This window comes from Parasteatoda tepidariorum, chromosome X1 (genome assembly GCF_043381705.1).
Source record: "Parasteatoda tepidariorum isolate YZ-2023 chromosome X1, CAS_Ptep_4.0, whole genome shotgun sequence".
Classification (NCBI taxonomy): Eukaryota; Metazoa; Arthropoda; class Arachnida; order Araneae; family Theridiidae; genus Parasteatoda; species Parasteatoda tepidariorum.
The window spans coordinates 77,616,643-77,628,431 of NC_092214.1; the positions used below are offsets into that span (position 1 = coordinate 77,616,643).

General features: G+C 29.6%; 1 long non-coding RNA gene across 1 annotated transcript; it reads left to right on the forward strand.

Moving 5' to 3' along the window:
• The first annotated feature begins 8 nt into the window (after positions 1-8).
• LOC107445261 (uncharacterized) lies at positions 9-3,103 on the forward strand. The gene is made up of 2 exons (XR_001584232.3): positions 9-249; positions 1,808-3,103. It is a non-coding gene; the product is annotated as an uncharacterized lncRNA (long non-coding RNA).
• Positions 3,104-11,789: the final 8,686 nt, after the last annotated feature.

The following is an 11,789-nucleotide window of genomic DNA, read 5'->3' on the forward strand; positions in this document are numbered from 1 at the left end:
TGTTTTAATCGAACTTCAGATCGGCAAATTTGTTAAGTACCATTCTTACTGGATGTAAAAACAACACATGCGAACTCACTCTATGTAATTGATAAGCGAGCTATAAGAAAAATGCAGCAAGAAGCTCCAAGAATGCGGGTTAGCCATCATCATCAAACCACCTCATACGAAAACAAAAGTAATGGATGTCAACAAGCATGGTTTCTTCATGAAAAATCGTTGAAACCTTTCAGTTAATGCATGCTTATGGTATTAATAGAATTTAGTGAATAATTTATAACTAATTATTAAGTTATGTTTGTCTCTAATGTATTTTATTTCTTAGAGGATATTCTTTTATTTTTCTATCTATATAAAACAGCATAAAATTTTATTATTGCCCATTAACGTCGCTATCTTTAGCTGATCCTGGGCAAAGCATTTTTAGGGGGGTGGGGTTTGCATGAATTTTGAACGCTGATATTATTATCAATAGACATTTTTCACTGATGTATTGTGTTACTGCATGCATAATTTTTTTAAGTTGACTCTCTAAAGTTGAGTTGAAAACTCTTGGAACTTTTTCCCACAAATTAAATGTAAACCCTGTAATAAATAGCAAGAATCATATTCACGCTTTATAAATAAATAACTTCAACGTGTTTATTATTATACCACTTTTTATTTTATGCATGTTTAGCTTTGCGAAAAAATAGTTTTTTGTGTATATATTGGCATATTTTTATGAAACTTGCAACTGCGGGATAACTAAAAATGTATAGTGTTGTAATATAATAATTTTGTGTGCACGGATCGCTATATTTTTATGAAATTCGTTACAGAATGGTAAGAAAACTGGGTTATTTCTTTATCTGTTGCGCCTATTACAATCGGAGATATATCCGTAGTGTGATCTGTCGCGCCAACTACAATTGCCAAGGATCCAAATAGATTTTATGCTTGCAGATTTTTTTTTAAAAAAACATGTAGACATTTGTCCGGGGGTGGCTACAAGTTATACCTTTCGAGTTTCTTTCTTTCTGTTTTATTTTTTTTTTTTTTAGTTTCTAGTGGGTCCATACCCGAAAGTTACCAAGGCTTGGTAAATATGGCAGGCAAGGCATAGAATTATGGCAGATAACAGCTCCCAATCTTTTTTAAGACAAATCAGAAGGGTTCCAAAATTAAAAATAGCCTGCATATTTTATCAGATTCAAAATAAAAACACTTATTTAACCCACTGGCGGTTAAGGAAATGGGCAAAATTGGGAGAATGTTTCTCCCCTACACACAGTTCCCCTATCTATTAACATGGGAAAACCGGTTTTGCTATGCAGAGAAGACTGCAGGTTAAAATGCGACTTTTTACGTGCAGAACCATCAGTGGGTTAAAGAAATAACTGTGGAAGTTGTATGTTACTGATTGCATTTTGCCTTCTTATCTACTTAATGTATGGGATGTTTAAGTTTGTTTTTCTATTGAAATTTGCCAATTTGTGCCTCCACTTCAGAAATAGATAAAAGCAAATTTTTTCCATTTGATAACAGATGATTCCTGAATTTAATTGTTAATGCCACCATAGAAAAAAAAGTAAACTTAAGCAATAAGCTGCAAAAGGAAGTAGCTAATATTTTTAAGGCTTCTAGATTAAGGACCTGTGTACAAGTCACTTCTATGTACAAGTCAAAATTTGTCCAAAGCATATTATTTAAATATAATAAAAGATAATCCTTACAATCTTTTCCATTTTTATTTACTATTTTTTTTTCGATACAATTTTGGAAACAGGCTGCAAAATAATCATTTGTTTATTTTTTTCCTTATTAGGGGGTTGCAGAACCATAAAAGTTGAGAAATACTGGTTTAGAGAATGATTAAGACTGGATAGAACTCTGGAGATCTACCACTGGAATCTATATGTCTCTTAAATATTGGAATTCTGCACAAACGATAATTTACAACCTCGGAAATATAATAGTTACCCTTGATAATTAGGTTTGTGAGTGAACTGGTTGTTGCATGTCTCTTGTAGCTCAATGAATTCTGTTTGCTTTGCTGAAAGAGTTTAATTCTTATGCTGAGTTTTATTGCTGGAGATGGCACAAATGTTTTACTAATTTCTGCTTTCGCATAAAAGAATGTACATGCCTACTAATAAATTGTTGTTTGCATGTTTCTCCTGATTCGTTCATGTGTACAATGTCACATGAACTAACACGGCAAGTTTTCTGCTGAGCACTAGCAATGGAACTTAGTTATTATGTCCTCATAGTCATTTAAGTAATAAAGATCTCAGAACTGCACTTTAAAACCTAGCAAAGTTGTTACAATGAATTTTGTATTTTGCATTATTTTAAAGAGGCAAACTGTTCTTAAAGCTTATCATGCTTGATTTTCTCTACAATATCCTTTTTGATTTTAAATAATCAGCAAATTATGACCTGCATAATTCATTGTTGTTTATAAATATTTTTGTGCGAATTTCAGTCTGGTGAAAGTCTTTTATTTATTGCAACTGTTGTTGCTGCTATTTGTGCCTAGTGGAAAACTGGATATTCTAAAAACAACATCTTTTTTTTTTATTTCCTCTTTTTTCTTTTTTTTTTAACAACTTTCAACCTTTTAAAAATTGGACTTGGGACTGGCTTTTTTACTCACCTTTGTTTAAGAAATCTGCTTTTTGTGCAATTAGTATCTGAATATTCTGAATCAATGTGATTACCATCAAAAATTGAATTTTTTGGCAGCATTTTTAAATTGTAGTCTCAAAAATAATAGTGTTTTTTTTTTTTAATTTTGCCTTTTTATTGTTATATATATGTAGCATATCATGAAATATTTCTCTAATTAGGTTCATTTTTTACTTCTGATAACTCTTTTCTATCTTAAATAACTATCATCTTTTTTTCATGAAAAGTTATTGTTTCTAAAATTAAAAGTCAATGTGATCTTAAGTATTTAAAGTTTTAAGTCTTGCTAACTAAAGTCTGTAAAGTCTTACATACTAAAAAATATTATTAAAAGTCAACTTGAAGAATCTTTTTGTACCTTATCTTTTTCTTGGCAAAGAAAAAGTAACCATATCAAAAAGTGGTTTATTAGAAATAAAGTGCTTATACTGCAGTGCTGAAAAGGAAATTTCATTTTTTCCCCATGTCCACTGGCTTTTTAGTTAGTATTATAAATCACAAAACTTACTTAGATTGCTGTAACATTCGATTTAAGTACTATAGATGTTTAGTAGAGTAAAACCTATATAAAGATACTGTTTATAACACTATTTCCTTGAGATCTCTATGAAATTCTTATTTCCTCAATTTATTTTGAACATGCTTGCAACAATAACTACCTCTCAGTTAATCTGCCTATGATGATAGTTTTTCCTCTTTAGAAAGTTGGTGGTGGTTATAACCTGACTTTTCTACCCGTGAAAAATAACTTTCTGTCAAACCTGAATGATGTGAGATAACAAAAAGAAAAAAAATTTTCCCCTCCTAAACATCCAGCATTTTATTAATGAGAAAGAAAATTCTTTTGGGAAAGAGGAATAACATGTGCAATAGCTTTCCTTGTCATTGTGCAGGAGGATCTGTGTTTCTTGTCATTTGGAATGGGGGGGGGATGTTATCCCTGTACCCTGATCTTGATGGGAGGGTCTATTTCATCTGAAAAGCATCAGTCTAGACTTCGAGCTTGTTTGTGGGAGGGTTGTTGTGTGGGTTTTTTCTCATAGTGATCATTTTCAAATCTTCTTATTCATAAGTTATCATTTAAAGAAAAGTTTTAAAATTTCGGAAATTGCTCAAGGATTGGAGCAAATTTATTCTCCCTAAAAAATTTGAGATTTCATAATTAAAGATACTTTTTTTTGAAGAAAAGATATTGAAGATGCTGATGGAGAGAATAAAATTGAGAACAAAAGAAAAAGATTTAAAGATCCTGTGACTGATGAGGCTATCCTGTTTATGTTTTTAATGATACTTTGATAGCTGAATTCACCTGCCATTGACTTTTTTTTCTTTCAAAATAAGTCAGAAAGATGTGCCTTTTGTTTTTAAGAGAGCACAGCAAGAGTGAAAATACATCTTGGCTCAGAGTCCAAAGATAGATGGCAGCACCATTCATATTTGAGGCCACTTCCTCAATTTAGACATAGACCTGAAGGGAAAGAAAATTTTCTCCTAATCCCTGTATCCATGGTACTGCTCAGCAACTTACCACAGGACTTGCAATTCTAAAGATTTTACGAACAAGTATATTCTCAAGTACTCTGTGGTTTCTAGCACAATATAGGATCGATCTCCGTCTGATTATCTAACATTTATGCTACCTCAGTCCTGATGCTGTTCTAATATGATTTAATGAAATGGAGAAACAAAATGTGCCAATTAGTGGTCTGATAATAGCAGACAAAACAAGAACATTGGTATGTTTGCTTCAAAGTCAGCAATGGATGAATTACTTCATTTCGGTTCATTGTAGACCTCGCCCAAAGCTAAGCTGTCAAGATAAGGATAATTGCTTTCAGGTGCGTTAAAAAGCCCCCCTAGAACGGGCTTGGCTTAATACTCTCTGGGCATGATATAGTTTATTTCTTCTGGCGCTTTTCTTATAACAAGGTTACTATTTCTCCTGGTATGAAGAAATGATTTTTCCTGTCCGCAAGTGTGTAATCAAAGTCTTAGTCATGAGAGGGAAAAGTCTTAGCTATCAGAGGGAAAATTTTCTAAGAATGAAAGAAGCTTGACCTTGACTTACCACCATTTCATGAATAGCTTATCTTGTCTAGCGAAGTGAAATAGATTTATGTAGTGTTTCTGCAATTTTAAATAAACTATGAAATTAAATAAAATTTCAATTCAGAACATTTTTTTCTAAGCATTGGAAGTCGTTATTAACAATCGCATTAAAGAAATATTTGAAATCTTTAAGAATTTTTTTAATTGTAGTTCAAATCTAATTTTTCATTGAGTACAATTATTACGTCAATTAAATTTAATGAAATCGACCATAATGTTATTATTATGATTAATAATTTTAAACCATAAATTTTCACACATATAAGAATTTAACATAATATAGTAACTGCACCGTAAAAGCATAATTAGAAATAATAAATTTTTTTCAAGATTTTATGGGATAATGATTGAAATTATTTCTATGTATTGATATTCAAGCCGTGATACAGACTTCCGAACTAAAGAACTAAATTAAATTCATGTTCAGTACAGAACTGAGAAATCATTCAATAGTCTTTAATGGTAGTAACAAAATATTTTCACAACAATTTTATTTATTATTATTAAGCACAACATTGTTAAATGCGGTTTTATAATTCACTCTCTTTTTTTCCCAAACCCAAAGTTTTTTTCTTACTTTTTCAAAAATCTTGATCTTGAAGATTTTCTTTTTAAAACTTAATTGTTCTTTTGCGCAAATAAATTTTTCGACAATTTATTAGCTTTCAGAAAAATCACCTTTTACTAAAATAAATTAAATATAGTTAGTTGGTTTTTGTCATACGAAATGAAGGAATGTAAATCAATTTGATCAATCCAAAAATTTCTTAAAATTGAAATGAAATTATATTTTATACAAAAAGAAAAAAAAATGTACAGAAAACTTTTTTTACACATAGAATATCCCAATAAGCAACGCCTGTGAACTACATTTTTAAAATTATTTTAAAAGTAAAGTTGAACTTTTAGTTTTTATTAGATGTCACAAAATAACATTGAATCATGGAAAAATCTACTAAAAACTGGACCAATAATTTATGAGGTAGGAGACATTGAAAAAAGTTTGAATAGCAGAATTAAAAGAAAGTAGTTTAAATCCAATTAAAATTATTTCTCAAGAAATACTTTAGTAGTGTTTAGGTCATGAAATTTCTCATACTTAAAAAAAATGTTTCAAAGCTTTCAAAGAACATCAATGAATTACAAACGAAAACAAGTATTTTTGAACACCCTATGCCAAAAAATAAAGCAATTAATTTGAATGAAAGATTAAAAAAAGATTGATGATGGATAGATGAAGTAAAAGATTTTGCATTGACTACTTTGGTTGTTGTTTGCAAACCCCTCCATACTTAAAATTTTAATAAAATAGTAATTTTTTTCCTGCATCTTTTTGGACTATAACTCTGTAGATAATCAATGACATTTTCGGAACTATTTTCAATTACTATTGAAATTGCTATTTTAAAGTTTATATAAAAAATTGTTAACAATTTCTCAAGATATGAGCCTTTAAAGCAGTTTCTTCACTCTATGCATGCGCGGAATAATTTTAGAAATGTTTTTAGAAATTTAACATTTTCATCCATTTACAATTTTTATATATTTATTATATATTAAACAGGTGATTAAGAATTTAATGCATTCTTTAAAATGAAAATCACGTCTCCACTCCAAACTAATCATCATGTAGATTAGGGAAAAGAAACCATGTGATTGCTATTTTATCATGGAAGCCAACTCAGAAGACAAGGAAACCCTTAATTTCAGAACTAATTTTTGTGTGAAAGGCCTTTAAGAACTGAGTTTGCGTTACTTGAGTGATAATTTTATTGATATTATACTACTAATTCTATTAATATTATTTTGTTAATTTTTCATGTGTACTATAAGAAAATGTACAATTGTAAAGTTCAATTTTTTTTAAATTTGTCTACCATATTAAATTTAATGACAAATAAGTAAATACCAAGATGGCCCTTGGACGACTAAATTTTTATTGCTAAATTAAACCCTACGAATGACCTAAGTATCTCTAAAGTTATATAATCTTCTTAGTATTTCTTGAGAAATTAATGAAAATGTCAAAATTTTGAAAGTGTCTCGCCCATCATTGTAGGGCAGTATGCAGGGGTGATTGTGAGCCCAAGTTAAAATTTCGGAAAATTTCTTGAGTTAAAAAAAAAAGTTTAAATTGAAAAGTTAGAAAAAAATTTAAACAAGGTTTTTTTTCCTTTTTCTCAATATTTCTTAGTTTACTTAAACTATATTTAAAATTTTACACATACCTATACCATTTTAACATACCTAGGATGACCTGGGGAAGTAATTAAAATTTACAAATATTTCTTTCTTTCTTCAGTTTATGATTATAACAACTATTTACTGATAAAAAATTAATATTAATCATGAATATAAGTTTTAAAGTATCTCTCTGGCTCTCCCTTACAAACAAATAAAATAAACTTTGTTTCTAAGTTCCACCTTTGAAAATTTGATTTCCGGAAACTTCTGTGATCAATGGTTTTTTGAAACGTCAGGGCCTTCGATTTCCGGAAACTTCCGGATCACTGTTAGTGAAAATTCCGGAAATCCAGATTTTTTCCGGAGCACAATCAGCCCTGAGTATGTATTATTGTTACTCAATAGTTGTATTCTCTGTTAAATAATTACTCTCACAAACATGTGGAAGTAGAGCGTCTATCAATAATCCGCAGTAAATCATTCCTATCTGTGAGAATATTTTAAAGTCACACCAAATTAATTTTGATAGACTATAATCAAATGATCACTGACAAAGTGTCCATCCTAAAGGTTTAAAAGACCTCAAAAATTAATAATTTCTGAATTTTTTTTTTTTTTTTAAATTTAACTTTTATCTATTGAGAGATATTTAGAGATTATTCTAGTGCACAAAATATTCTAATGCGCAAAATATTAGTAACGGTTCGTGAGCATTAATAATAGTCTTAAATGTATGCACAAACTGTAATTTGTTTCAATTTTTGAATTTTTATCTGATTGACTTGTATAATCAATAATCTGAAGAATATGTAAACTACAATTAATTCCATTTCACATAAGATCAATATTTTTTTTTCCCTTTAAGTTTAGAATATTTGGTAAATTTGGCTTGACGATTTTCATTGAACGATTAAAAAAATAATGGCCTATCGGGGAATTCTTATGGGTTTCGCTGTTGTTGTTCATTTACGTCGCACTAGAGCTGCACAATGGGCTACATTTTTTTTTCAGTTCATTGTAAAAACTTTTTCTTACAATTTTACCCTTATCAGGCGCATGGGTATGCTGAGCTTTATGACTTACTATATGATAATTTTCTAGAATTAAGGAAGCTTTACAATAATCTGAAATACACTTGTAATAGATTTTCGTTCTGTGTTTCATCCTTATTCTAATTAAAAAATCATTAAATAAAACTAATTTACCACCTCGAATTGATTCGACATACTCAAACTGAGCCATTTTGTTTGCATGTAAATCTTGGTGCCAACCTTAAAAAGTGATAAAGATAGTGGTGTTATCTCTCCCCTCTTTTACAAACAAAACTGGAAATTCAACTCCTTATCAACCCATACCCAATATAACAGGTGCTCATAAAGGAAATTTTTTTTGTTTTGTTAATTTTTAATACTTTTTATTCCTGTACTGATTCACTCTTACTCTTTCACTTATTTTACACTACAATATTTTAAATCGTTAATTTTTTAACTGGAATTTTTAAATTTTTCTCATTATTTTAGAATAATTTAAGTCAAAATAAGTGAAAATATTATATTTAGATTGCGATTATATTTAGATTAGTATTATATTTAGATAATTTATGATTGTGAAGTACAAAATGAAACACCGTTGTTTTTCCTGCATTAAAATTTTCTAAACATGACGCTTCCAACCAATCTTAAAATGTGCACTTATTTAGAGTTAAATTAAGAAAAACAATTATTCAGTATTGAAATTACAAAATTAATTATTGATGTACTTTTGAGTAAGAATTATTGATACAATTTTATAAAAAAAAACTTACAAAAACTTAAAAAAGTTTTTTCCTGATAATGTAAACAAATTTTTAGTAACTATTCGAGTATTTCTTAAAGTTAAAAAATTCCTAAATATATTTTTGCTTATAATTAGAGTGTCAGAAAAAAAATTAAAACGGACACCACTCTCCAATCTCCGTCAAAAGATTATTAATATGCTACCTTTGTAATTTTTCGCCTACACTTTACGACGACGACAAATGAATCAACAGCAACAAAAGCATTCATTTAAAAAAAACAAATTGAAAGCATTGCTTTATAAAACTGAAGTGCCACAATTAGCTCTTTTTTTATTATTTTGTAAAAAAAAAAAATTTAATCGAGTCTTTTAATGTTTGAGTTTTTTGAATATTACATAGTAAGAAAATTTTAATCATAAAGCATCTTTTATGATAATTATCATGTTACTATTCATAAAGCACCTTTTTATGAACGGTAGCATCTTCACTTGAATTCCATAAATAACTATCATTGTGGTATACTGATTATTTTTTACTATCATTTTGAGGTTTCAAAAAATAAAATAAAAAAGCAAATGCTACAGTTTGATTATTCCCAGCATTTTCAATCGGATAATGCAATGCAGTATGCCCTTTAAATTTAAGTATAAAAAATGCACGAAGACACACGATATGTATAGATAATCTTCAAAAAGTTTGCATCGGACTACCCCCCCCCCTTGTCATTTGAACGGTACACACAAAAAAACACTCGGAAATGTCGTGTAATGTTTTAACTCAAATCCCTAAAAATCCCTTGTGCATCCGAAAAATTCCGCAAGTTTCACTCTCCCACTAAAGGAAGAATTAATCAACTATATCTCTCAAAACGTTGGGAAATCGGTTTTCCATTTGAGACCCTTTATCGTCGTTGGCATCATAAAGATTTGGCGAGTAATCATCTACGGGAACAGGTGAGGTTTCTCAATAGAGCTCCTCCGCCCACCTCATCAATCATTCAGGTAGGGGAGAAACTTTTAGGCGAGATCTATAAGACAGCCTTCATTTCGTTAACGCCATGGGATTATTTTTAAAACCATCTCAGATAAAGAAAAGTCAGCTTCAGTCAATGATACTGCATCCTGGAAGCAACGAGAAAAGCAGAAGATTGTTAATAAATTTATTCTTTCCATAACGTCTATTGCAAATGAAACAGGCTTATTGCTGTCAGGTTATTCCAAACTAAACCCTGGCATTTGAAGGAGAAAATTGAAAAAATAGTAAAAATCAAAGCATGAGTTTTCAGTCCTGATTTGTGTTAGCAGTACTGGAACTGATAAGTTGAAGTCAGGGCTGGATTAAGACCTCTTGAGGCCCTAAGCACTGAAAATATTTTGGTGTCCCCTCCTCAACAAATCAAATATATCTAGTACTAAATCACGAGTTAATTCAAAATATAAAATCAAAATTTTTTGTAAAAAAAAGTATTTATTCAAATTAAATAAAAAAATTAAAATAGAATCAATTGAAAACTTTTCAATTAATATTAAAAAAATAACTATGTTTGTGTGTATGTACAATGTGTAAAAAAGCAAACACTTCGAATAACTTATGATCGAAAGTTTGAACTCTTATATACTAAGACTCAAAATATTTTAAATTAAAAAAACAGACAAGTACTTTTTCTAAAAAAAGCATGCCTTTTTTTTTTCGATTGATTCGAATTCTTGACTCTCGAAATAAATAGCCATATGTCGAGAATTTTTCAACCCAACTAAAACATTTTAGCTCACAATAATAAAATTCATTTACCTAAAAATAGCTCATTCTAAAAATAATTTTTAAGAAGTATTAATCATTTTATATTATTTTATTTATTAACAGAATAGTCGAAAGAACTTTAAATTGAAAATTTGAACAAATGTCATTTTGAATGACAAAATACAAATTTTAATGTGTACTAAATCGATCAAATAAACCTTAATTATTCAATTTTAAAAAAGTTATATATTTAACATTTAATTTCTCAAGAACTTTTCGACAGATTTCGTTCAAATTTTATATTTTAGCATTTAAATAAATATTCTTTAAAATTATATAAAAATTTGCATATTTTTAANATTTGTAAATTTACCACCTTAAATAGCTTTGATTTTTAAAAATCGCTGGAACTTGTCTATTTTTTTTTTAAAGTAAGACATTTGAAAACTCACTCTAATCAGAGACGGAATTTCTCCTCGTAAAGAAAAAGAGAGAGATGTTATTCTTGTTGAGGGGGTCGATATGCGGACTGTATTGAGAGAGTCGATTATCAGGAATGACTGCAACAGGAAATTCCGGAATACTGTTTATGGGTCGCCCAATTAAAAAATGACTGGGAATTAGGGTCTCAAAATCATTGGGGTCCGAAGAAAGGGGAAAAAGTGGTCTACTGTTTAATACACCTTCAATTTGGTTTATAACCGTTAAAAATCCCTCTAATGTTAATTTAGAGTTTCCAATAGTTCTTTTCAAATGGTGCTTAAAAGATTTAACTCCCGCCTCCCAAATGCCACCAAAATTTGGCGATCTGGGAGGAATAAATTTCCAAACAACGAATTCATGGGATAAGTAAGAAGCAAGATTTTCTGAATTTTTAACAAGATCATGCAATTTTCTCAATTCAGATTGAGCACCAGTATAATTTGTGGCATTATCGGAAAATATAATAGAAGGCAAACCTCTTCTGGCGAAAAACCTTTTAAGGGTGGCAATTAATGCTTCTGCTGTCAAATCACTTACTATTTCCAAATGAATGGCACGAGTAATTAAACATACAAAAATTACAACATAGATTTTGTTTAAGATTCCCTTTCGCTGATTTTTATATTTAATAAGAAAGGGACCGCATAAGTCGGTGCCAGTTTTTGAAAAAGGGGGGCTTATGATAACTCTTTCTTTCGGTAAAGAAGCCATAATTTGCTGTTCTATCTTAGGTTTGGCTTTGAAACATGTTATGCAATCGTGAACGATTTTTCGAGCAGTGTTCCTACCATTTAGAGGCCAAAACTCTTGTCTAACACAATGAAGC